The sequence below is a fragment of the Bufo bufo genome, chromosome 6 (assembly GCF_905171765.1).
Source record: "Bufo bufo chromosome 6, aBufBuf1.1, whole genome shotgun sequence".
In the NCBI taxonomy this organism is placed as follows: Eukaryota; Metazoa; Chordata; class Amphibia; order Anura; family Bufonidae; genus Bufo; species Bufo bufo.
In genome coordinates, this window is record NC_053394.1 from 301,003,503 (window position 1) to 301,015,873 (window position 12,371).

The following is a 12,371-nucleotide window of genomic DNA, read 5'->3' on the forward strand; positions in this document are numbered from 1 at the left end:
AAACATTATGTCACATTTACTTTATGTTATGTTGTGTGTGATGTCTATGTGATGTTTTGTTGGGACTTTCCTATGTTGTTTTGTGCAGCTTATGGATCTGGATTCCTGTGTGCACAGGGATCCAGTCAGCAAGGCTGTGGCAGGTAGGTGGAACTATTTAGTTCGCCTGTCATATCCGTAAGTCTGTTATAGTTCCCTTGTTCCTTGCAGCTTGGCCATTGAGACTCCTGTTCCTCCGTATTCAGAAGGAACAGGTTGTCTTATCTTGACTCCTAGTCCAGGGACCTGCCGGAGGGTGAGACAGGGATCAGAGGTTCCTGCGCACGGGTCCTCCTACCTTAAAGGTCGGCCCGTGCAGCTAGGAGTTAGGGTCAGGTTAGGGACGCTATAGGAGGTGACCTGCTCCCTAATCCTGTTGTCCTGGCCGAGCAGCCATAACATCATCTGGCATCGCACGGCTGAGGGTTTTCCCCATCCTCAGCCGAGACAACGTAGTTTGAAACTGGTACAAATTTGAAGCCCCCCCTACTTTCCCCCAAAAGTGTGCATCAAAAGGTGGGCGGTGCCTCATTTTCTGATGTATATAGAAAACTGGCATAAATACATTAACCCCTTAGTGACCACTGCTACGCCTTTTTACTGATGTAAACATAGGAGGTTTTAGCTAAACAGCTGGCTTTAATCAATGATTACATGTAGCCAAAATGGTGCATTAAAAACTATAACTTATCCTGCAAAAAATAAGACCTCATACAAGGACATGTTTGTCAAATCATGATTGTCTATAAACATTTAGGGGGTCATTCACTAAGTGTAATATGCCAGTTTTCTGGCGTATATCTGTCGCAGATTGTGGCGCAAAGGTTATTTGCGCCACAATCTGCAACTTTTCCCCACTCATGCTTGGTCTAAAAAAGGGTGTGTGGTGTGGGCGGGGAAGGGGGTGGGCTGGCATAGATTTACACTGGCAGTTGATACACCGAAGTTATGTAGAGGCTGGCGTCACTACATAACTTCAGCGGATCCACTGCCAGCACTGGGGTTATTAAGACTTGCGTCTAACACTCCGGTCTTAAAAAATGACCCCCTCAGTCTAAAAATTTACCAGTTTTGGAAGCTGTAGCCTGTATATTTCTGAAGGATATTTAATATTTGCATATCATGCACAATTTATTTGCTCTCCCATGTACTTGTTTGAGGATTTCTTTTATATTCCATTATGTATTATGCATTTATATTGATTGTTCTTGCTTAAAAAGCTTTACGTGGTTTGCTTATTATAGATCCATCAGTCCTGCAGTCTCAGCTCAACAACTTTCACAAGGTAATGGGAACTGGGGAAACCTGGGTAAGGCTACTTTCACACTAGCGACAGCCTTCTCTGGCAGGCTGTTCTGGCGGGGGAACAGCCTGCCGGATCCGTGCTACCGCTAGTGCACCGTGCCGCCGGAAGTCCTTGTTAAAGGTTATGACCTGCAAAGGGGGCTGGACTTATGACTGAAAAATTCTGTACAGTGCGTCACATTCTCCAGTACTGACACGTATTATTTACATGGCGGCAGTGATGATATTACGTATTTACATGCATCACTGCTGCCATGTAAAGAGATACTGGTGGTGGAGTGGTGGAGGATTTAAAGGGGTCGTACAGGTTTTCAAGTTATCTTCTCCACAGCATAAGGCATAACTATATGATTAGTGGGGTCCGATTCTGCGACCCCCACTGAACCAAGGAACTGGTCCTGTTCCCCCTTTTTGATGGTGTGGCAGGCCACACATATGCCCTTTTGCTCCATTTATTATCTTTGGGACCACTGGAAATAGCCAGCTCTGTATTCTGCCATCTCCAGTGACCCAATAGAGAATGGATGGAGAGGAAGGGCATATGCTCGACCTGCCACTCAATCGAGAAGGGGGATCAGTGTTGGCTCCAGCGTTCAGACTCCCACGGATCACTTAGTTATCCCCGATCCTGTGGATACAGGATAACTAGAAAAGTGGACACAGGCCCTTTAACAGGTGAGCATTTCCATTTTAGTTTGACACATATTTTGGGCCAGATTTTAAATTTTTATTTTTATTATAATTTTTTTATACCCAAAGAAAACCTTTAAGGATAGGGAATGTGAAAAGGTCTAACAGCTATGACACAACAGGTAATGTTGACACGACAAGTGTCTGATCGATGGGGGTCTGACTGCTAGGACCCCCATGATCAAGGTAACGTGGTCTTAAGACCCTTGGACCCTTGGTGTTCCAGCAGTCAGACCCCAGCAATCTGATATTTATCACCTATCCTGTAGATAGGCAATAGGTCATTATGGTAAGACAACCCTTTTAATTATAATGTAGATTATGTACAATACGAGGAGGTAAGCTATAAGTGAGGGACATGAACATGGGGGACTGTGGGTAGAAATACATGGAGGCAAAAACAATAATAAAATACTATTAGGAGTTTATTATAAAGTCCACAGAAAATCTGCTACTAAATTAGATAGACGAGGCGGCAGATCATAAGGCGGGCATTATTATGGGGGACTTCAACTACCCAGATATAGACTGGGAAACTGAAACCTGTATGTCTCATAAAGGAAAGAGGTTTTTGGCAATAACCAAAGACAATTACCTTTCCCAACTGGTTCAGAACCCGACTAGAGGGACAGCCATACTGGACTTAATATTAACCAATAGACCTGACAGAACAACCTGACTGTGCAGGTTGGGGAACACCTGGGAAATAGTGACCATAAAGTAATAAACTTCCAATTGTCATTCAAAAGAGTCTTTCTTCAGGGAGGAACAAAAATACCAAACTTCAATAAAGCTAAATTTAGCTAACTAAGAGAGGCAATAGGCCTAACTAACTGGGACAAAGTCCTCAAAAATAAAAATAAAGCTACAAAATGGGATATTTTTTAAAAGCATCCTAAAATCTAATTGTGAGAGGTACATACCTTATGGGAATAAAAGGTTAAGGAACAAGAAAACACCAATGTGGATAAATAGAACTGTAAAGAAAGCAATAAATGACAAAAAGAAAGCATTTAAATCACTAAAACAGGAGGGTAGCGAAGAAGGAAAAAAATAGAATATGTAAAAAACAAATAAAAGCAGCCAAACTAGAGACCGAGAGATTTAATTGCCAAAGAGAGCAAAACTAACCCTAAAATGTTCTACAATTATATACTGTAAATGGTAAAAAGTATAAATCTGAAGGTGTCGACCCTCTACAAATTAATGAGGGGGGAGTTGCAGAGAGCGTTGAGGAGAAAGCAAAGCTATTAAATATTTTCTTCTCCATTGTATTTACTGAGCAAAAGAAACTGTCAGATGAAATGCAGAATGTAAAAGTAAATTCCTTATTAAAAGTGCCCTGTCTGACCCAGGAAGAAGTACAGCGCCATCTTAAAAAGATTAAAATAGACAAATCGCCAGGACCAGATGGCGATAAGTAATGTCATAGCCAGACCCTTATTTCTGATATTTAAGGACTCTATACTGACAGGGAGTGTTCTGCAGGATGTGTGCTTAGCAAATGTGGTGCCAATATTCAAAAAGGGTCCGAAAACAGAGCCCGGAAACTATAGGCTGGTAAGTGTAACATCTGTCGTGGGTAAACTGAAGGTTTTCTAGGAGATGCTATCTTGGAGTACCTTACTGAAAATAAGCAAATAGCGCCATATCAGCATGGCTTCATGAGGGATCGGTCATGTCAAACTAATTCAATCAGTTTCTATGAGGAGGTAAGTTCTAGACTTGACAGCGGCGAATCAATGGATGTCGTATATATGGACTTCTGCAAAGCATTTGACACTGTACTGCATGAAGGGTTAGTATATAAAATGAGAATGCTTGGACTGGGAGAAAATGTCTGTATGTGGGTAAGTAACTGGCTCAGTAATAGAAAACAGAGGGTGGTTATTAATGGTACACACTCAGATTGGGTCACTGTCACTAGTGGAGTACCTCAGGGGTCAGTATTGGGCCCTATTCTCTTCAATATATTTATTAATGATCTTGTAGAAGGCTTGCACAGTAAAATATAAATCTTTGCAGATGATGCTAAACTGTGTAAAGTAATTAACACGAAAGAGGAACAGTATACTGCTACAGAGGGATCTGGATAGATTGGAGGCTTGGGGAGATAAGTGGCAGATGAGGTTTAACACTGATAAATGTAAAGTTTTGCACATGGGAAGGAATAATGCAAGTCACCTGTACATACTAAATGGTAAAACACTGGGTAACACTGACATGGAAAAGGACCTAGGAACTTTAGTGAACAGAAAACTAAGCTGTAGAAACCAGTGTCAGGCTGCTGCTGCCAAAGCCAATAAGATAATGGGTTGCATCAAAGGGGCATAGATGCCCGTGATGAGAACATAGCCATACCACTTTACAAATCACTAGTCAGACCACACATGGAGTACTGTGTACAGTTCTGGGCACCAGTGAACAAGGCAGACATAGCAGCCATTTTGTTTTTTGTGATTATGTTTGCTTCATGGATATGCACCTGTGATTTTGAAGGTTCTAGTCTAAATTTTCTTGCAATATATTGAGGGTAGCACCTCTTTTAGACTGAACACGCCCATCTACCTGGGACTTCTGAGCAGAGTATGTTTGTAGCTGGTTCCTACACTGCCCTGAATATTGTAGGCTTAAGTAAGTCCAAAGTGAGGCAGTATATTTAGTGTTAGGGACCCATCTGCGGAAGCCACCTTGACGCCTGGTAGATGGGTCCGACACATATCTGCGCTAAGAGCTTCCATTACTCATTTATAGTCGGTATTGTACCACTTTTATCTAGAATGACCCCCATTTCTTAGCTCTATTATTTGTATATATAACGGTGTGCAGCCATTTTGTTTTTTGTGATAGCAGAGCTGGAGACGGTTCAGAGGAGGATCAACTTGCAGGATAACTCTCATGCCCTGCTCTGACTATGTGCGGAGGTCGGCCAGAATAGCAGCACGTGTTTAGTTTTTTGTTTTGTTTTGGAGTCGTGCTAGATCCGCCTCCCTTCAGGTGCACTGGGTGGGGTCATTGGTTTAAATCTCACTCATTCCCAATGTTCTGTGTGGTTTATAGAAATCAGTCTGGCCTTGGAAGCAAGGAAGGAAGGATTGTCTGTTCCAGCTCAGATAAGATAAGTTTGGTTTCTGTTTTTGTTGTTTGCTGTCTAGGCTGTTTGTGTGTCGTCTGTCCCCTCCAGGTTCTGAGGGAGCAGGCTGCCCCTATTCCCCTTTCACCATCTCAGGGATTCTAGGGTATTTTCAGCCCAGGCACGAGGACACATTATTCCTACCCTCAAGGTCTGAATGTGGGCTTAGCAGTGTAGGGAGAGAAGTCAGGGATTTGCTAGGAGGTGACCTTTCCCCAGCTTCTCGCCTAGAAACTTGTTTGTTGGTTTATCTGTGTATCTGAGATCCCGTCCGCCGTGACAATAACAGGACTGGATGGACAGATGTGCAGCGTCCCACTCAGGAACCCGTGGGAACTGCAGAATTACTGTAAAACGGCATTATCCTATTGCATGTTATTTTTTACTACAACACCTGTTGTATCCCTGTTCATAGGCTGGTCTGGTGTAATTTATACATCCCACCACTAGATGGGGATAGCACTTAGGTCATATAAATACTTTGGGCAGGCCTAGTGTAGATTAGAAGGAGGAAGTTAGGGAGTAGTCAGTTGGTAGTTGAAGTAAAGAGAGAGAGAGAGAGTCAGTGATTAGTCTGGGGCTACATATCACAGATTAGTGGGTGAAGCCAAATGCAGAAATGAGGTAGAGCCAAGGTATGACGCGCAGGAGAGCGTTTTCCTCCTGTGACCGTCTTAGATCCCAGAACCTACAACCAGAGGATAGCGTTTTCGTCCCTGGAAGAAGTTAACCAAGCTAAAGAGAGACATCGGTGATAACAGCCACTACTAAAGGCTTAATGGGTACCTTTGCACATGGTGGAGGACAATCTAGCTACAGGCAGCCTCACCATACTTTGAAGAATACAGATTGGCTACCTGTTCAAGGGCTTGGAAGTCATAGAAACAAGAAGGACTAAGCATACCAAATAAGTATTACAGGTAACCTCACCTAATAACTCTAATTTACTAGGGACCTGAAGCAGAGTTACCTACCAGAACTACTGATACAGAACCTTCAAGCTGAGCTAAACCCGGCCAACCCTATCAACAGTGGATCAGCAGGATTCCTTTAAATTACAAACGACTGTATTCTGTTTGATGTACATGCTGCAACTGGAACCAACATCAGTAAAAGTTGTGAGTCGTATCCTACCACTGTCTACTTCATTCTTCTCATTGGTTGTACCACCATTAACGGTACTGGCGTCACGACAAATACAATGAAGGGACTCAGCCGCAACAAGCACCCTAAGCACCCCTGACATCAAGGGCACCTCAACCTCCATCTTGGCTGATGCTTCCATACCACAGAGCGTGCCCCGGAGGGTTTTGTGCTGTCCACCTCAACACTGTGCTGCCATTCCAGGGAGGCTTTCTGCTAACCGTGAGTAAACTGATAAACTGTGTTGTTATTTGGCCCCTCATCGGCCCACCGTGCACCTCATGTGTTGCCCCTGCAGTACTGGCTGGCTGCAGATGTCTTTTTTTTGGCCTTATAAACGATGTTACTATGTAAATTTCATGCCAGACATTTATGCTTAAAGGGGTTAAAGGGTTTATCTCACTTCGGTAAATGGCATTTATCATGCAGTTAATACAAGGCACTCACTAATGTATTGTGATTGTCCATATTGCCTCCATTCCATCACATTATGGACAGCACGTATCCATGGTGGTTACCACCGTGTAATCCAGCAGTGGTAGCCGTGCTTACACACTATAGGGAAAGGCTGGAAGTGCGCATAGGCCAACACCTTTACCTATAGTGTGCAAGCACGGCCATCGCTGCTGGATTGCAGAGTGATCAAAACCATGGATACGTGCTGTGTATATTGTGATGGCGAAGAGTCAATATGGACAATTACAATACATTAGTAAGTACCTTGTATTAACTTTCTCTACATGATAAATGCCAATTGCTGAAGTGAGACAACCCCTTTAGGTCTGCTACACTTAATAGGGTTAGGCATAAATGTCTTGGTGTGTGCATTGCATGTTTCCTATGTGTGATTGTTCTGTGCTATATACGATCTATGTATCAGTGGTGTATGTGCAGCATGTGACATATGAATCAGTGGCATGTGAGCCATTTATTGTGTGCCACATGCGTTCGATGAGTGAATGGTGTGCGCTGCATGTGTCTTGTTTCGGACTGACTTAAGTGCAGGATATCCATATAAGTGTAAATTCTGCCACATGTATGTTTGTGCATTTTTGCTGTGAATGTCTGCCATCATACTTAATCTTTAATATTTCGGTTATCACTGTAACACGACCGTTGGATGTTTTGCAGTCTGCAAATTGCGGTTCCGCAAAACATGGATACCAGGTGTGTGCATTCCACATTATGTGGAAGAGAACATCCGGCCTCTAATAGAACAGTCCTATCTTTGTCTGCAATGCCGACAATAATAGGACATTTTGCAGAACGGCCATGCGGACATACAGACACTGAATGCACACAGAGCCATATATTTTTTTTTTGCAGCCCCATTGAAGTGAAGTGAGCAGTACAGACATGGAAAAAAAATAAGTTAGTGTGCAGGAGCCCTAAGGTGGGCCCCCAGAATCAGTTACACTGGTGGGCCCCAAGTACCTCAGTCCGACACTGCCCATAACAGTGCATGATCCACAGATTCCCCATAACAGTGCATCATCCACAGATCCTCCATAACAGTGTGGCATCAACAGACCCGTATTGGTTCAAAACCCACCAAAAGCACATCATTTGGTTAAAAAATGTTTGTTTTTTTTTCTCCTCTAAAACCTAGGTGCGTCTTATCATCAGGTCAGTCTTATAAAGCAAAAAATATGGTACATTGACCAGATAAGCCTACTTTTACATGTTCACTACAGCTTTGCAGAAAATCGTCCAGACAGAAAACGTTGCACGCATGTCATGGTCTTACCTTCTTGCTGTTCTCCTTCGTTTGACATGTGCTGGCGGCCATCTTGGTTTCTGGGTTTCTTGTAGCCTTCCACCTTGCGGCTCCTCCTTCCCACTGGGAGGAGCTGGATGCCTAGCTCATATATATAGGAGGTCTGTGGCTTCAGTTCCTTGCTTGGTCCTCCTGTGTTCACATGCTTCTAAGACTGCTGCTGCTTCTGGTTCCTGATCCTGGCTTCGTCTGACTACCCTGCTGGTTCCTGATCCTGGCTTCGTCTGACTACCCTGCTGGTTCCTGATCCTGGCTTCGTCTGACTACCCTTCTGGTTCCTGATCTCTGGCCTCTCAAAGACTCTGCTTCGGTTTCACCATTCGTTTGGACTTTTGCTTTACAGCTTTATTTTCAATAAAGCCTTCTTATTTTCACTTATCTCTTGTTGTACGTCTGGTTCATGGTTCCGTGACATTAGGACCAAGCCATGAGTTCTGACGGTACAGGGCCATCCTCGCTACCCATGCTGGTTGCCAGACTTGATCAGCAGGATCACCTGTTGGGTCGGTTCGCTGTGGCGTTGCAAACCCTGCTTGAACGCACGGCTCATTTCGCTCCCGTTGCCGATGGGTCGGTTGTCGCTCCTACTGCCGCTCCGGTTGTTGCGCCAGAGTCTACCCCGACACCTGTTGTTGCGCCTGCGTTGTTTCGGGGTATGACCGGTTCTGCCCCTCTTCCACAGCGCTTTGGGGGAGAGCCAACTCAGTGCCGAGGTTTCCTTAACCAGGTGGGCATTTATTTCGAGTTGCTGCCACATGCCTTTCCTACTGAGAGATCAAAGGTGGGCTTCTTGATCTCGCTGCTCTCGGACAAGGCCTTGGCCTGGGCCAGCCCTTTATGGGAGAACAACAATCCGGTGGTTGCCGAGTTTTCCGGTTTTGTTGCTTCTCTTCGGAAGGTATTCGATGTGCCGGCTCGTGCTGCCTCTGCCGCGAAGCTCCTTATGTCCATCAGACAGGGTTCACGATCCGTAGCTGAATACGCCATTGAGTTTCGTACCCTGGCAGCAGAGGTGGGCTGGAATAATGAGGCTCTGGTCGCTGCTTTCTCTCATGGTCTCTCGGATGCCTTGAAGGATGAGGTTGCAGCTAAGGACCTACCAGTGGAGCTCGAGTCTCTTATTTCTTTCCTGATTTTGATTGACACCAGACTCAGGGAGAGACCTTCCTTTAAGGAGAGCCTGCGGAGGTCTTCTAACAGATTGGCGCCTACGTTTGCTGTCCCACCCGTGCCTCCCTCTCCTCCCACGCCTCCTGGGGATGACTTGTCTGGGGGTGAACCCATGCAGCTGGGGTTTGCTCGCCTGTCCGAGGGGGAGAGGGTACTCCGGAGACGCGAGGGTCGATGCATGTACTGTGGTCTCGGTGGGCATTTTCGGTTGGCATGTCCGAACCGTCCGGGAAACGCTCGTACCTGAGATCCTGTCGGGGGCAGATCTTGGGTGGAGTCTCCTCGTCCCCGGTTTCCCGTGTTGACAAACCACTGATCACTGTTGTCCTCTCCTGGGTCGGGGGCTCGGTGACGACCCAGGCGTTGGTGGACTCTGGTGCTGGTGGTTTGTTCATTGATAGTGTGTTCGCTGCCGCCAATTCCATTCCTCTGCAGGCTCGAGGTTCCCCACTGGCTCTTGAGGCGATAGACGGCAGACCCCTTCTGTCGTCACACGTGACTCATGAGACCCTTCCAGTGGGGATAGCCATTGGTGCCGTTCACAAAGAGTCGGTCTGCCTCCAGGTTATTTCGTCTCCACACTACTCGGTGGTCTTGGGGTACCCCTGGCTCCAGAAGCATAATCCGACTTTCGATTGGAGATCGGCCGAGATCCTCTCGTGGTCACCGCAGTGTGGGGCTAGTTGCATCCATGGGTCTGTCAAGTTGCTGTGTACTTCCTTGGACTCTCTGTTGCCTCCTGAATACGAGAAATACCGGGATGTATTCGATAAGGTGCGCGCGGTTGCCCTACCTCCGCACCGCCCATACGATTGTGCCATAGAGTTACAACCTGGTGCCGTTCCTCCTCGTGGCAAAGTCTATCCACTGTCGGTAGCGGAGAATGAGGCCATGGAGGAGTACGTGAGGGAGGCGCTTTCACGCAGACACATTCGCAAATCCTCGTCCCCGGCAGGGGCTGGATTTTTCTTTGTGAAAAAGAAGGGCGGTGAGTTGAGGCCTTGCATCGATTACAGGGGTCTCAATCACATCACGATCAAGAACGCTTACCCGATACCCTTGATTTCCGAGCTGTTCGATCGCCTTAAAGGGGCCACGGTCTTTACCAAACTCGACCTGAGGGCGGCATATAACCTGGTAAGGATCAAGGCGGGCGATGAGTGGAAGACCGCGTTTAACACCAGGACCGGTCATTATGAATCCTTGGTTATGTCCTTTGGGTTGTGCAATGCGCCCGCAGTCTTTCAGGAATTCATCAACGATGTTTTCCGTGACCTGTTGCAGCAGTGTGTGGTGGTCTATTTGGATGACATCTTGGTATATTCTGAATCCATGGAGGCCCACATTCTGGATGTCAGACGAGTGTTGCAACGGTTACGAGAGAACAAGCTGTTCGGTAAGCTTGAGAAATGCGAATTTCACCGATCCCAGGTAACCTTCTTAGGTTACATCATTTCCGCTGAGGGGTTCTCCATGGATCCTGAGAAGGTTTCGGCTGTCTTACAGTGGCCCCAGCCCAGTGGTCTTCGTTCCCTGCAGCGCTTTTTGGGCTTCGCCAATTATTATCGGAAGTTCATCAGGGACTTTTCCATGCTGGCCAAGCCTCTCACGGATCTGACCAGGAAGGGCAGTAATTCCCAGGTCTGGCCGCTCGAGGCCATCCGAGCTTTTGAGGCCCTAAAGTCCGCTTTTGTGTCGGCTCCGATTCTGTCGCATCCCAACCCTGGGTTGCCCTTTGTCCTCGAGGTGGACGCGTCTGAGACGGGAGTAGGCGCCCTTCTGTCTCAGCGTAGAATACCAGAGGGTCCTTCCGCGGAGTGCAACTATCAGATTGGTGACAGGGAGTTATTGGCCATCGTGCAGGCCCTTAAAGAATGGAGGCACTTGCTCGAGGGTTCGGTGGTTCCGGTTCTCATCCTGACGGACCATAAGAATCTGACCTACCTTTCTGAGGCCAAGAGATTGACACCACGTCAGGCCAGATGGGCTCTGTTCTTGTCACGTTTTAATTACGTGGTCTCCTACCTACCCGGTTCCAAGAACATCAGGGCGGATGCCCTATCACGGCAGTACTCCGAGCTGTCCAGGGAGGAGTCGATTCCGACTTCGGTCATACCTCCGAATCAGATCCTGGCCGCCATTCGCACCAGCCTGACCTCTCCCCTGGGTGAGCAGATTTTGGCGGCTCAATCTGGTGCTCCCTCTGGGAGACCCAACGGCAGATGTTTTGTGCCTGAGGAGTTGCGCACTCGGTTGTTGCGAACCTACCATAACTCCAAGACCGCGGGGCATCCTGGAAAGAATCAGCTGTCCTGGGCTGTTTCACGTCTGTTCTGGTGGCCTTCCCTACGTTCCGACATCGCCGCATATGTAGCGGCATGCTCCGTTTGTGCCCAGAGTAAGTCCCCTCGGCATCTTCCGTTGGGCCTTCTGCAACCCATAGCCACCGGGGAGCGCCCATGGTCACACCTGGGGATGGATTTCATTGTGGACCTCCCTGCATCCCGAGGCCATACGGTCATTCTCATGATTGTGGATCGGTTTTCCAAAATGTGCCACTGTGTTCCTCTCAAGAAGTTACCCTCTGCACAAGAGTTGGCCACGATTTTTGCCAGGGAGGTCTTCCGGTTGCACGGTTTGCCCAAGGAGATTGTGTCGGATCGGGGGAGTCAGTTTGTGTCCAGGTTCTGGCGCGCCTTTTGCTCCCAGTTGGGGATTCATCTCTCCTTCTCCTCGGCCTACCACCCTCAGTCCAATGGGGCCGCAGAACGATCCAATCAGGCCTTGGAGCAATTCCTTCGTTGCTATGTCTCCGATCACCAAGACAATTGGGTTGACCTTCTGCCTTGGGCTGAGTTTGCCAGGAACACGGCGGTGAACTCTTCCTCTGGGACGTCTCCCTTCATGGCCAATTATGGGTTCCAACCTGCCGTGTTACCGGAGGTATTCTCTCCCCAGGATATTCCGGCTGTGGAGGATCACCTTTCCGTCCTACGTGCTTCTTGGGTACAGATCCAGAAGTCCCTTGAGGCCTCTGCGCAGCGCCAGAGACTCCAGGCTGATCGCAGACGAGCGCCTGCTCCTTCCTACCAGGTCGGAGACCGTGTATGGTTG